The following is a 14,282-nucleotide window of genomic DNA, read 5'->3' on the forward strand; positions in this document are numbered from 1 at the left end:
TTAGCCTTTGCTTATGCAAAGAGGAATCTACAAAGGTATTGATTTCTCAACTCACTTTGTTTTGAGTTGAGTCTTGGTTCACCTATCTACTAGGCTTTGAAGTTCATGGGTTAAGTTTTGTTTTTGAGTGCATATAAACATGATTCCGCCTTTTAATTGTTAATTGCATGTTGTTGATGTTGCTCAAATGAACATGTTTTTCACAAATTTTCCTTCATATGGATGATGTAGAATGATGGATTTAGGGTTGGGATGGATGTAGGGGACGGCAAAGGTTAGTTTTGGGCAGAAAATATGGAGAATGGTGAAGTATGGATGTGTTCGAGGGATGGGATGAATTTCTGGCGTGAATGGTGAATGAATGAATAATTTGTGGCTGCAAAAAGGAGGTTTTATTATAGGATTTCAGGAATTAAACCCTAGGTTATTTAGGTAATCAGAATTTAAGTCAAAAGCTTTTAGAAATAGGAAATCAAATCAGAAATTTACAGGAAACTACCTAAAAGTTGCGGCAATGGCATAAAACACAAAAGGAATGTGTTTTAATGCAATGAAATAGGAAAGAACCCTCTCCCTTGCACGGCAAGGAAGAGGAAAGGTCAAGGGAGGTGCACAACAAGGCTTGCATAGGAAATAAGTAAGTGTTTAATTCCCCAAATCCATTCTAAGGATCAGGAATTAAGTTAAATCCCTTTAGAATAGGTAATTGAAATCAGGAATTAGGGGAAAAGGCTAAGTCTTGCGGCAAAGGGAGGAAAAGAAGGGGAGAGTGCAATTAAACTTGCAGATTTTGAGTGAAAGGGAATGTATAGGTGCGGCTAAGACTTTTAAGAAAGGGATTGTGACATAATCTTGCAGATTTTGGGAGAGAAAAGAAAGGTAAGGTGCGGCACAATTTAGGACATGTCTAGGGCTTCTAGAACATGTGATTTAGGCAACCAACATTATTTGGAAACTTCAAAAATGGACACCTTCACAAATGGAAACTCCCAATAATGGAAACTGGTTTCCAATTCTTGATTCCTCCTTCTTCCTTCGATTCTAGGCTCACTTGGTCTTCAATTTCGTCCAACACTTTGGCTCCAAGCATAAGCTATCCATCTTTAGCCCAAAAGTGCTCCAAAAGACTCCAAAATGCACTTCTTTGCTCCTTTAGCCCTAAGAACCTGAAAACATACGAAAATGGCTTAAAAGACTTAAAGAACTAAGAAAACACAACGTAAATGCATGAGAACAAGCCAATTAAGTCGCATAAATATGCTCCTATCATTAAGGTAGGAAAAGATTAGGATAGGATAAGATAAGGTTGGATAAGGTTTGGATAAGATAAGGAAATTTGGATAAATTTCCTTATTTCTTGCTTTTTCCTTATCTTCTTTGCATTTGGACTTCTTTCTCCAGATTTTTAGCCTTTCCTAGCATCTCTTGACTTCAATTTCGTCCATCCACATTGCTCCATAGTTAAGCTATCCAATCCATGCCCAAAACTGCTCCAAATAGCCTCAAAATGCACTTTCTTGCTCCTTTTGCCATTAGGACCTAAAAACATACGAAAATAGCTTAAAAGACTAAAATAGATAGTACTTAAGTAACTAAATGCAAGGAAACAACATTCCCTTGTTTCCTACTCTAAGTCATTAAAACACATTCCCTTTTCACCTCAATCTCAGCCACACCTCACATACCTTTTCTATTCCAAAATCCTTGCCTAATTTTAGAATTAAACCACATTCCCTTTTTCCTATCCTTTGCCGCAATTACCTTTCCTTTTCCCTTTTAGTTTCTGACTTTATGACTCATTTTCCTGATGGATTTGGGGTCTAAATCCTTTCCTAAACTATGTAATAAACTCTAGGGATTCTTGCTCTCAAATAAATACCAAGGCCGCACCATTCATTCAACCCTAATCACTTTCATACACAACCTGCCATCATTCACAGGAACAAGCCTTTTGCCGCAGCCTTCCAACAATCCTTCCACCATTCAAACAATTCCATACCTTCACCCAAACATCCACACACCATCTTCAAAATTTGCCGCACCACCCTACCATCCTAAATCCATTCACAACCCAGAAAATCATCCATAAATCACCCTAGACTCTTGTGCCGTGACTTTGCAAGGAAGAAGAGAAGAAGAAGAAGCCTTGGACGTTTGTGCATTCAAGTTAGAGTGTTGGAATGTTTTTAGGTGTAATCTATCTTTTGTTTTCAATGTTTAATTCTATTTTCCTTTGTTTTGTTGTGAACATGAGAGGCTAAACTCGTTTTAGCTAGGGGATGCTTTGAAACCATGATTATGTTTATGATATGAATTGATTAAGTCCAGTTGTGATTTATAAATTGTGAATGCAATTTACTTAACCGTTTGATGGATAACTTATTCTTGTATGTTGATTAGGGAGGCCTACTTAATTTGCATGCTTGAATTTGGTGCTAGAATATAAGGGAGTTTCACATAATCGTCACAAACTTATATTCACAAGTAGTTAAGGTTTTTTTCACAATCATGTTAAGTAAATTCCTAGCATGAGTATCATGATGTCATAGTTACAAGTGCTTTGTCAATACTTATGATTTTCATTGAACATATTGATGTTTGATTGTATCTCTATTATGATGTCATGTAGGGAGCTTTTGAAGAATGCTTTGGGTTGTCGTATGATGTCATCCAATCCAATAACTTAAGGAAAATCTAAGGGTTAATTTGTGATGTCATGGTTAATTTAGGGTGTTGAGGTTCATGGTTTATTGGAAAAGCAACTAGAAATCAATTTAAGTTTGAATGTATCATGTGTGGAGAAGTGTCCCTTAACTATTTAATCATCCATTGGTTTTTCCCAAATTCGTCAAAATCTGTTTTAAGTCTTTTAATTACTGGTTTTTCTCTTAAATTCGTCCAAAACCAAATCCCCTTTACTTACTTGTCTTAAATATGTCCAAAAGTGTGTTTGTGAGTCTTTTGAGTCAAAACCAATTGTATTTTCGTCCAAACTTAGTCCTAGAGTCTAAATTGAGTCTTTTTTTTTTTTATTGTTTTGAGTTGTTTTGAGTCTTTTAAGTTTGTTTTGAGTCATACAAAGTTTAGTTAAGAGTATTTAAGTTTGTTTAAGTGTTTTTAAGCATATTTTTGTATCTTTGAGTCAGTTTTCATAGATTAGCAATCCCTCCTAATCCCCGGCGTAGAACGATCCCTACTTATATCTATACTACAATTGTCAAAAAGAGGGTTTAATTTGAGTGTTATTATTTATTACATCAGGGCCCTAGGTTTCGGCACAAGTCATTAAATCCACTTAGGAGGGGGTTTGGCCCAATTAATTTCAAAAAAGGATTTGTATAACCCAAATCCACAAGGAATGAGGCCTAATAAATCAGAATCCAAAAGGAAAAAGGTTTAGGAAATTCATCCAAAATTGGGCCTTCTAGAAACTAGGTGTTTTGTGGCTGATTTTGGGTTTTCTAGAAGAAATAAAAGGGGGAAGGGTGCGGCACCCTTTAGGGTCAGATAAGGCTTCTAGAAATCATGTTTTTAGGTCCACTTGCAGCTAGGATTAAGGTGGAACAAGATTAGGTTAGGATAAGATAGGATAAGGTTTGGATAAGATAAGGTTGTTAGGATAAGTTTCCATATTTCTTGCTCTTTTGATAGGAGCATATTTAGGCGACTTAGCTAGCTTATTCTTGTGCATTTGTGTTATTATTTCTTAGTTAATGTAGTATTTGATAGGAGCATATTTAAGCTACTTAGTTATGTTATTTCCTTACATTTAGTGAGCTAATTACTACTTATTATAGTGTTTTAAGCTATTTTCGTTTGTTTGTAGGTCCTAATGACAAAGTTGGCAAGAAAAGGCAATTTTGAGCCTTTTAGAGCAGTTTTGGGCTTATTATGGATAGCTTGTATACGGAGCAAGGTGGATGGACGAAATTGGAGTCAAAAGAGGTTAGAAACATGCTACAAATCAAAAAAGGAAAGTTCAAGACAAATAAGATAAGGAAAGAGCAAGAAATATGGAAACTTATCCTAACAACCTCATCTTATCCAAACCTTATCCTATCTTATCCTAACCTAATCTTGTTCCACCTTAATCCTAGCTGCAAGTGGACCTAAAAACCTAATTTCTAGAAGCCTTATATGACCCTAAAAGGGTGCCACACCTTTCCCCCTTTTTTATGCCTTCTAGAACACCCAAAATTAGCCGCAAAACACTTAGTTTCTAGAAGGCCCAATTTTGGACGAAATTCTTAAACCTTTTTCTGATTGGATTCTAATTTAATTTGGCCCTTTTCCTCTTGGATTTGGATTGTATAAGTCCATATCTGAAATTAATTGGGTTAGGACTGGATTTTAAAACCTTTGCCGCAACTTAGGGGGGCCAAATCACTTGTATCTGCTAGGTTTAACCCTAATTCTGATTCCTAGGGTTTTTACCATGCTATATATATATATATATATATATATATAAAACTTAAGGTGCCGCACCCCCCTAGACACCGAAGGCAGCCATTCATCATTGAATTTGTCCATTCATTCACACACACACCATCCATTCAGAAAATACAACCTTGTGCCGCAAATCCCAGGGAGAAGAAGGAGTGCCATGGCTTCCAAAGGAGAAGGAGACCCTTGTGCCGCAAGGAATCTGCAAACCTTGGAGACTTTCAGAGTTTTTTCTTCCCTCGTTTCGTTTCCATGTTAATCTTAATTTGCTTTTCAATTGTTATGAACATGTTTAACTAAGTTTTTCTTTGTTAGAGGTGAATTCGAAGCCATGGACTTATGTTTTATATGAATTGATTTCCTCCAGATTGATAGGAGCATATTCATGCGACTTAAATGGCTTGTTCTCGTGCATTTACGTTATGTTTCTCTCGTTATTTTAGTCCTTTATGCTTCTTTTGTGTGTTTTCAGGTTCTAAGGGCCTAGGGAGCAAGAAAGTGCATTTTGAGGCCATTTGGAGCATTTTTGGGCATGGATTGGATAGCTTATCCATGGAGCCAAGAGGATGGACGAATTTGAAGGCCTTGTATGCACTTGAAGACACAAAACAATGGCTCTAGCCCAATCAAACACATTATGCCATACAAACCAACCTATTTTAGGCCCATTCTATGTACTTAAACCCTAGCCCTTTAAACTAATTCATTTATCACTTATCAAACCATTCACTTATCACTCACCACATATCATTCACTTATCACTTAACATATCATTCATTTATTTCACTTCCATACTCCTCTTAATTCCACATGCATTCTCACACATGCACATCATTCACTCACATTTCCACCATTCATTCTTTATTCCTTTCCAAACATCTCACATGCATTTCCACCTTCCTACTTCATCATTTCACCACATTCTCCCTCTTTAACTCACATGCATTCATCATAATTCACAACACAAAACAACTTCATTGCCATGGGTTCCCATTTCCTTTCCAAACATCTCACATGCATTTCTTCATTATTTCCTAACCCTACATGCATTATTTATTGCATCTTCACATGCATTCACACACACTTTACACATTCAAACCGTGAGCTCCCATTCCTATATGCCATTTTCAGATTTCCACCCACTAACCTAGTCATCAACACATGCACTTCCACCTTTCATCCACAATGATTCATGATTCATTCACTTTGCATCCTTTAAATCACATACTTTTCCATCATTAATTAGCCACTTGCATCTTAAACAAACAACCATATGTTCCCTCCACTACTCCTATAAATACCCTTGCATTCATTCATTCAATTCATATCTCATATTTCCATTCACAACACTTCACACAACACAAATACACATCCATTGCCGCAATTCCCCTTCCATTTTCTGTGCAGTTTTTCTCCTTCATTGCAGCCACTATCCAACCACTTCCCATCCCTCCAAAACACTTCACATAATCCCCAAAGCTCACCTTAGACCTTGTGCTACAACAACGAGGAAGAAAAGAGTGCTTAAACGTTCATACAATTCAAGTTTGAGTTGTTGGAATGTTTAGGTGTTTCTTTGATTTCAAAGTTTAAATTTAATTCTCTTTGTTTTGTACGTATGAGAAGGGAAGAGAAGAGTGCCTAAACGTTCATACAATTCACGTTTGAGTTGTTGGAATGTTTAGGTGTTTCTTTAATTTCAAAGTTATGAGGAACTAAACCCCCTTTAGCTAGGGGGTGATTCGAAACTATGTTTATATTTGCATTTTGAATTGATTACGTTTGGTTGGAATTTCATAAGTTGTGGATTCAATTCGTTTAACTGTTTGATTGATAACTTATTTATGTATGTTCATTGAGATTGCAAGCTTAATTTTCATGCATAAATATGACGCTAGAATATAAGTGAATTTCACCTAATCGTTATGAACTTATATTCACAAGTAGTAGAGGTTGCTTATAAACAATCGCGTTAAACGAATTCTTGGCATAAGTTTCATGCGTATTCCATAGTAACGAATGCCTCGTCGATGTTTATGATTTCCGTTGAACTTAATGATCTTGGTTAAATGTCTCTATCATGCGTATTCCATAGTTAGGGACTTTGATTAAGAATAATTTGGTTGTAATGCGTATTCCATTCAATCCAAAGAATTTAGGGAAATCTGAAAGTTAATCTAAGCGGATCTAATTAACTTGGAGCATTGAGTTTCACAACTTATCGAAAGACCAACTGAGAATCAATTTTGTTTGCAAGTGTAACATGTGTGGAGAAGAACCCCTTGGCTATTCCATCATCCATATTTTTTATCACATTCATATTTACATTTTGCCTTTAATTATATTCTGTCTTTTTAATTTAATATCGTCCAACCACAATTCCCCCCCCCCCTATTTTGTTAAGTCTTAATCATTCGTATTTGTTTTATTTTTGTATCTTTAAGCTTGTGGAGTCATAAACAATTGCAAATTCGTCTAAATCAAGTTCTAGCTTCTTTTTGAGTCAATTTGATTGTTTTAGACAATTTGAGTTTTTCAAAGCCTTTCTGAGTCATAGTAGTCTTGTTAAGAGTATTTTAATTTAGTTTTTATGTTTTTAAGTCAATTTAGAAGGTTTTAGCAAGCCCTCCTAATCCCCGGTCTAGAACGATCCCTCACTTATCCATTCTACTACAATTGTCAAACGAGGGTTTAATTTGAGTGTCAAGTAATTCTCGCATCACAGATTTTGTTTCTTGAATTGTGGATGTGATTTACTTAATTGATTTATTGAGAACTTGTTCTTGTGTGTTGATTAAGGATGCATACTTTATTTTCATACATGAATTTGATGCTAGGATATAAGGGAATTTCACCTAATCGTTATGAACTTATATTCACAAGTAGTGAAAATCACTTGTCATGATTGTATTAAGTAAATTCTAGGAAAGAGTATCATGCAATTCATAGTTACGAATGCCTAGTCAATGCTTAGGGTTTTCAAAAAGCTTAATGATCTTTGATTTTATCTCTATTATGCAGTTCATGTAGGGAATTTGATAAGTAATTTGATTGTTGATGCGTATTCCATCCAATTCAATGAAACTAGGAAAATCTGAAAGTTAATTTGTGTTTTTCACAATTAATTTGGGGCATTGTCATTTATGGTTTAAAGGGATAAAATCTGGAAATCAATTTATGTTACATATATGTATGTGTGGAGAAGGACCCTCTAACTAGCCTTTTTCCCATTCCATTCACCTAATTTAGTGCCTAATTTGTTTAATTTACAATCTGTCCAATTTAATTAATTTCGTCCAAATCAATTTCCCCTTTTATTAAATGTGTTAGATTAGTTAGAAAAGGGTTTGAATCTGTCCAAACTAGTGTTTTGAGTCTAAGTTAGTTAAATTTCGTTCAAATCACCCTTTAGAGTCTAGTTTGAGTCTATTTGATTGTTTTGTGCTGTTTTGAGTCTTTTTAAGTTGTTTTGAGTCATATAGGTCTAGTTAAGTGTTTTTAAGTGTAGTTTTGTGTTTTTAACTCAGTTTAGAGTAGATTAACATCCTTAGTTAATCCCCGATTAGAACGATCCCTACTTGCATATATACTACAATTGTCACAAATAGGGTTTAATTTGTGTGTCAAGTTAATTTTCACATCAGTATTTCAACTCATTTTCGTGTGTTTGTAGGTCCAAAGGGTTAAAGTACCAAGAAAGTGCATTTTGGTGCATTTTGAAGCAGTTTTGGGCACTAAGTGGATAACTTGTATACAGGCCAACATGGATGGATGAATTTGGAGTTCAAAAGGCTAGAAATCTAATAAGAAGATGAATAAATTAAACTCAAGACAAAGTGGATAAGGAATTAGCTCAAAAGAGGAAACATTATCCAAAACCTTATCCAACATTATCCAAAACCTTATCTTATCTTATCCTATCCTAACCTAATCTTGTTCCACCTTAATCCTAGCTGCAATTGGACCTAAAAACATGATTTCTAGAAGCCTTATCTAACCCTAAAAGGGTGCTGCACCCTTCCCCCTTTTATCTCTTCTAGAAAACCCAAAATCAGCCACAAAACACCTAGTTTCTAAAAGGCCCAATTTTGGACGAATTTCCTAAACCTTTTTCCTTTTGGATTCTGATTTATAGGGCCTCATTCCTTGTGGATTTGGGTTACACAAATCCTTTTATGAAACTAGTTGGGCCGAACCCTAAGGCCCTAATCGAATAAATCTGCTAAGTGTAAACCTAATCTAATTAACCCTAGGACTATATAAACATATTTTCAACAACAAATTCGTATGAACCTCATATGCCATTCAAAAAATCCTTGCCGCAAGCCCTAGCCTCCATTCTCCATCATTCATTTGCTTTATACACTTTCCACATAAAACCTGCCGCACTCTACCACCATAATCAGCCATTATTCATCATCCTAAACAACAATACACCATTCAAAACCCCCAAAACCACCACCCACACCTTGTGCCGCAGCAAGGAAGAAGAAGGGAAGCCCTAGCCGTGCGTGCCATTCAACTTGGAATTGCTGGAACGTTTTAGGTGTAATCTTTCTTGTGTTTTCCAATGTTGAATTTCAAGAATCTTTGCTTTCCAAGTATGAGGAACTAATCCCCTTTTGGCTAGGGGGAATTTCGAAACCATGGCTATATTTGCATTATGATTTGATTACTTCCAGTTGTGATTTCATGAATTGCGAATTCAATTTACTTATCTATTTAAATCAAAACTTGTTTATGTATATGGATTGAGAGTGAACACTTAATTTGCATGCATAAATCTGATGCTAGGATATAAGGAAACTTCACCTAATCGTTGGGAACTTATATTCATAAGTAGTAAAGGTTGTTAGTCACAATCATGTTAAGTAAATTCTTGGCATAAGTATCATGCGCTTTCATAGTTACGAGTGCCTTGTCAACACTTATGATTTTCATAGAATTTAATGATCTTTGATTGTTTTTCTATTATGCGCTTTCATGTAGAGAACTTTTGAGGAATAATTTGATTGCAATGCGCTAATTCCTTTCAATTCAATGACGTAAGGAAAATCTGATAGTTAGTTTAAGCGTACCTAATTAACTTGGGGTGTTGAGGTTCATGATTCATTGAATAAGCAACTAGAGATTGTTTTGTATGCAAGTATGTCATGTGTGGAGAAAGACCTCCTAGCTAGCCCACCATCCACTTAATTCCACCAATTTCGTGCAAATCTGCCTTGTTTAATTTCTTGTTTTGTTTGTTTTATTTTCGTCCAAAACCAAATCTCCCTTTATTTTAGAGTGTCTAACTAGTTAAAATCTGTTTTAGATTGTGTTTTCAAGTGTTTTGAGTCAAGTTAAAACCAAATTTCGTCCAAATTTGTGTTTAGAGTCAAATCTGCCCAGTTTGTGTTTTTAGGCAGTTTTGAGTGTTTTTAGCTTATTTTGAGTCTTGTGAACTTGTTTTGAGTCTTTTAAGTTGAGTTAAGTGTTTTAAAGGTTAGTTTTATCTATTTGAGTAAGTTTAAAGTGTTTAGCAATCCCTCATAATCTTCGGTTTAAGAACGATCCCTACTTACTTATATACTACAATTGTCAAAAGAGGGTTTAAGTTGTGTGTTAAGTTAATTTTCGCATCAAATTTTGGCACCGTTGCCAGGGATTAGCAACTTTGCTAATCCCTTGTTATTTCTTTTTGTTTATTTTCGAGTGTTTTTGGTTTTAGTTGCTGACTTTGTTTTGTTTTTGTTTTGTTTTTAGGTACTAGTTTGAAGGAAAATTTATGTCCTAGCTAAGAACATGTAAAGAACATTTGAATACATAGGCAAACTATTAACAAATTAAAGTAGGCATGCATCCAAAAACAATTCATAAAACCCATGACTTTCAAAGTGATGCGTGATTTATGCGCACACAAATTAAACCCTCTTTTTGACGATTTGTAGTATAAGTGCAAGTAGGGATCGTTCTGGACCGGGGATTAGGAGGGATTGCAAATCTCTTGGAAACTGACTCAAAAACGTAAAATAAAGTTTAAAACACTAAACTAGACTCAAAGAATGCAAAATTAAAATTTAAAACACTAAGACAAACCAAAAACTCAAAATGCTTTAAAAACACAAACTAAATTGAATTCTAACTAAAATGAACATTAAAGCAAAAGGGGGATTGAGGTTTTTACGAAAATTGAAATAACGAAACAAGTTAATAAACTAGACAGAATGTAAATATGAAGTTTATGGATGAATGCTAGCTAAGGGGTTCATCTCCATACATGTTACACTTGCATACAAGATTGATTCTCAGTTGGTCTTTCGATAAATTATGAAACTCAATGCTCCAAGTTAATTAGGTTCGCTTAAATTAACTTTTAGATTTCCCTAGATTCGTTGGATTGAATGGAATACGCATTACAACCAAATTATTCTTAATCAAAGTCCCTAACTATGGAATACGCATGATAGAGACATTCAACAAAGATCATTAAGTTCAACGGAAATCATAAACATCGACGAGGCATTCGTTACTATGGAATACGCATGAAACTTATGCCAAGAATTCGTTTAACGCGATTGTTTATGAGCAACCTCCACTACTTGTGAATATAAGTTCGTAACGTTTAGGTGAAACTCACTTATATTCTAGCGTCATATTCATGCATGAAAATTAAGCTTGCAATCTCAATGAACATACATAAATAAGTTATCAATCAAACAGTTAAACGAATTGAATCCACAACTTATGAAATTCCAACGAAAGTTAATCAATTCATATTGCAAATATAAACATAGTTTCGAATCACCCCCTAGCTAAAGGGGGGTTTATTTCCTCATAACTTTGAAATTAAAGAAACACCTAAACATTCCAACAACTCAAACTTGAATTGTATGAACGTTTAGGCACTCTTCTCTTCCATTCCTCATACGTACAAAACAAAGAGAATTGAATTTAAACTTTGAAATCAAAGAAACACCTAAACATTCCAACAACTCAAACTTGAATTGTATGAACGTTTAGGCCCTCTTATCTTCCTCGTTATTGTAGCACAAGGTCTAAGGTGAGGTTTGGGGGATTATGGAAATGGTAGAGGAGTGGTTTGGAGGGTTGGGAAGTGGTGGAAATGGAAAGATGGTTTTGGATTCTAAGGGGACTCACGGCAAAGAGAAGGAATGGAAGTGTTTGTGGTGTGTTGTGTATGAAATGAGATGATGTTGAATGAATGAATGCAAGGGTATTTATAGGAGTAGTGGAGGGAACATATGGCTGTTTGTTTAAGATGCAAGTGGCTAATTAATGATGGAAAATCAGTTAGGAAAACATGTGAAAACTGGAATTGCATGTGAAGGTGTTGGAATGTGCTGAAATGGTGAAGGGGATACACGGCATTGAGAAGCTTTCTTGCTCATTTTCTGAATGCAATGATGAAGAGTTTAATAATTAATGCATGTAGGTGGCTGAAATGATGAAGAATGAGTGGTGGAAATGAAAGGGAAAGCTAGAAGACATGTGAAGATGCTGGAATTGATGAAGGGGATACACGGCAATGTTTGGAATGTGGAGAAAAGGGTGCATGTGGTTGTAATGTTTGTTGGTTAAAGATGCATGTGGATGTATTATACAATGGGAAAGTATGTGATTGAATTAAAGGATGCAAAGTGAATGAATCATGAATCATTGTGGATGAAAGGTGGAAGTGCATGTGTTGATGACTAGGTTAGTGGGTGAAAATTTGAAAATGGCATAAAGGAATGGGAGCTCACGGTTTGGCTAGTGTTTGAATGTGTAAAGTGTGTGTGAATGCATGTGAAGATGCAATAAATAATGCATGTAGGGTTAGGAAATAAAATCATAACTTAAAGGGGGATGATTAAAGGGTGTTGAAAGGTTATGCATGGCTTTGAAGTGAATGTGGATTGGGCTAGAGTTTAAGTACATGAAATGGACCCAAATTGCTCCTCCTTGCATGGCAAGGAATGGTGTTTGTGTTAAGCCCATGGCAAGGTGTTATGTGATTGGGTTAGGGCCATTGTTTTGTGTCTTCAAGTGCATACAAGGCCTTCAATTTCATCCAACACTTGGGCTCCAAGTATAAGCTATCCATCCTTAGCCCAATAGTGCTCCAAAACACTCCACAATGCATCCTTTCGTCAAACACGTCTTATTATCCTGAAAACACACAAAAGAAGCATAAAGGACTAAAATAACTAAAGAAACACAACGTAAATGCACGAGAATAAGCAAAGTAAGTCGCCTAAATAAGCTCCTATCACAAAGCCTAGTATATGGTGAACCATAACTCTTTAACAACATTAAAGAGAAGAAAGGATTTAGAGAATCATTACCCTTGTAGCTCATCCTTGATTACACAAGGGATTCACCCAAGTGGAGGGCCTTCAAGTCACCTCCTTTGCTTCCTTGAGGATTTGAGGATATGTTCTCCAAAACACCAAAAGCTTGATGTCTCCAAGTCTCTACACCAAAGATTAATTGTGAAGATAAAAATGGATGACTTAGGGGAGAGGAAATTGCTAGATATCCCTCCCTAAGTGGCCGGCCTCCCTTCTTGAAATACAGAGAATAATTTCACCCAATTTCATCAAGAAAAACCCTAAATGAAATAAAGTTATAATTTTGAATTTATACTTCATTTCTTGTGAGTGGCAAACTTGTAATTAACACAAGTTTGGTATCCCTCACTATTCATGGCCGGCCTCTCTAAGTGTTTGGGCTAATTGCCCATTTTGTTTTAGTTGTCATACAACTTAAACATAATGGCCCTTGTGGACCAAAACACTTTTGGGCCCCTAAACCCAAAACCAACTTAGAAGTCCAATACGAACGTTTCGTATAATTAATTAACTAATTAATTAACTTTGACCATACTTCAATTAACCATTTAATTGCTTATCCATTTCATTTAATTACTTCACTTTCATCCTTACTCGGTGTACGATCCATTAGGTTCCAATTAGCGAGGCAGTGGGCGATGTTACTCTTAACTATCGATTGTGAATTGAAACCATATTTCAATTCTCCCTTAAGATTAGTGTTTGCTAATCTTTAGGGCTTCCACAAACCATGAGTGACACCTAGCAGCATGTCATGGTTACCCAAGCTAAGTAGAAGTGGTTGGAGAACCTATCCAGTTACAACTACAATGCAATACGGTCCTTCTCTAATACAATACTCTTAATCACATTGTTGAAGTGATAGTTTGTTTCATGTCTACTATCCAATGTGATACTTCCCTATATGATTCGCTTGAATAAGATTTGGAACAAACTTCCTAAGTCATATTCATATGCTTTGGCCAAAGACTCTCGAATCATATCTTAGAGTAATCTCCTTCCACCATGGAAGGTTAGAGATCCCTTGTTGTGCATTCATATGCCTACATGACTAGATAGCTTGACCCCAACCATGCCATGGACACTCCAAAGGAATGCCATTTGACACGATCAAAGATCAAGGACCTAACCATTAGACATCTATGATGCCTCAGGTCAAAGGACTACTTTGCATATTGTAACCATCGAGTTCTTACATGACATGTATGTTTGAACTCTCTTTTGATCATAGTTCAGTGTACTCGATTACTCTTTCGAGCACCTATGTGTTTGTCTTAGTGTCCAACACTAAATGACTTGAGACTTGTCATATCTATACTTGAGTCGACATAACACATACTAACCTTAGCGGATTGTCAATGCCCAATTGGCAACCCTATGGCTAGGAACGTTTTAGGAATGAACATAAGAGAAAGGTCTCGAAAATCTAACTTACTTAGATCACTTATCTCTTAGATCAAATACATTCCTTGGATTCCCTTATTGCTTAAACACAAGATACAATAA

This window comes from the organism of the source record quoted next, unplaced genomic scaffold, assembly GCF_019419815.1.
Source record: "Pyrus x bretschneideri cultivar Hongxiangsu unplaced genomic scaffold, Pyrus_bretschneideri_v1 Contig96, whole genome shotgun sequence".
NCBI lineage: Eukaryota > Viridiplantae > Streptophyta > Magnoliopsida > Rosales > Rosaceae > Pyrus > Pyrus x bretschneideri.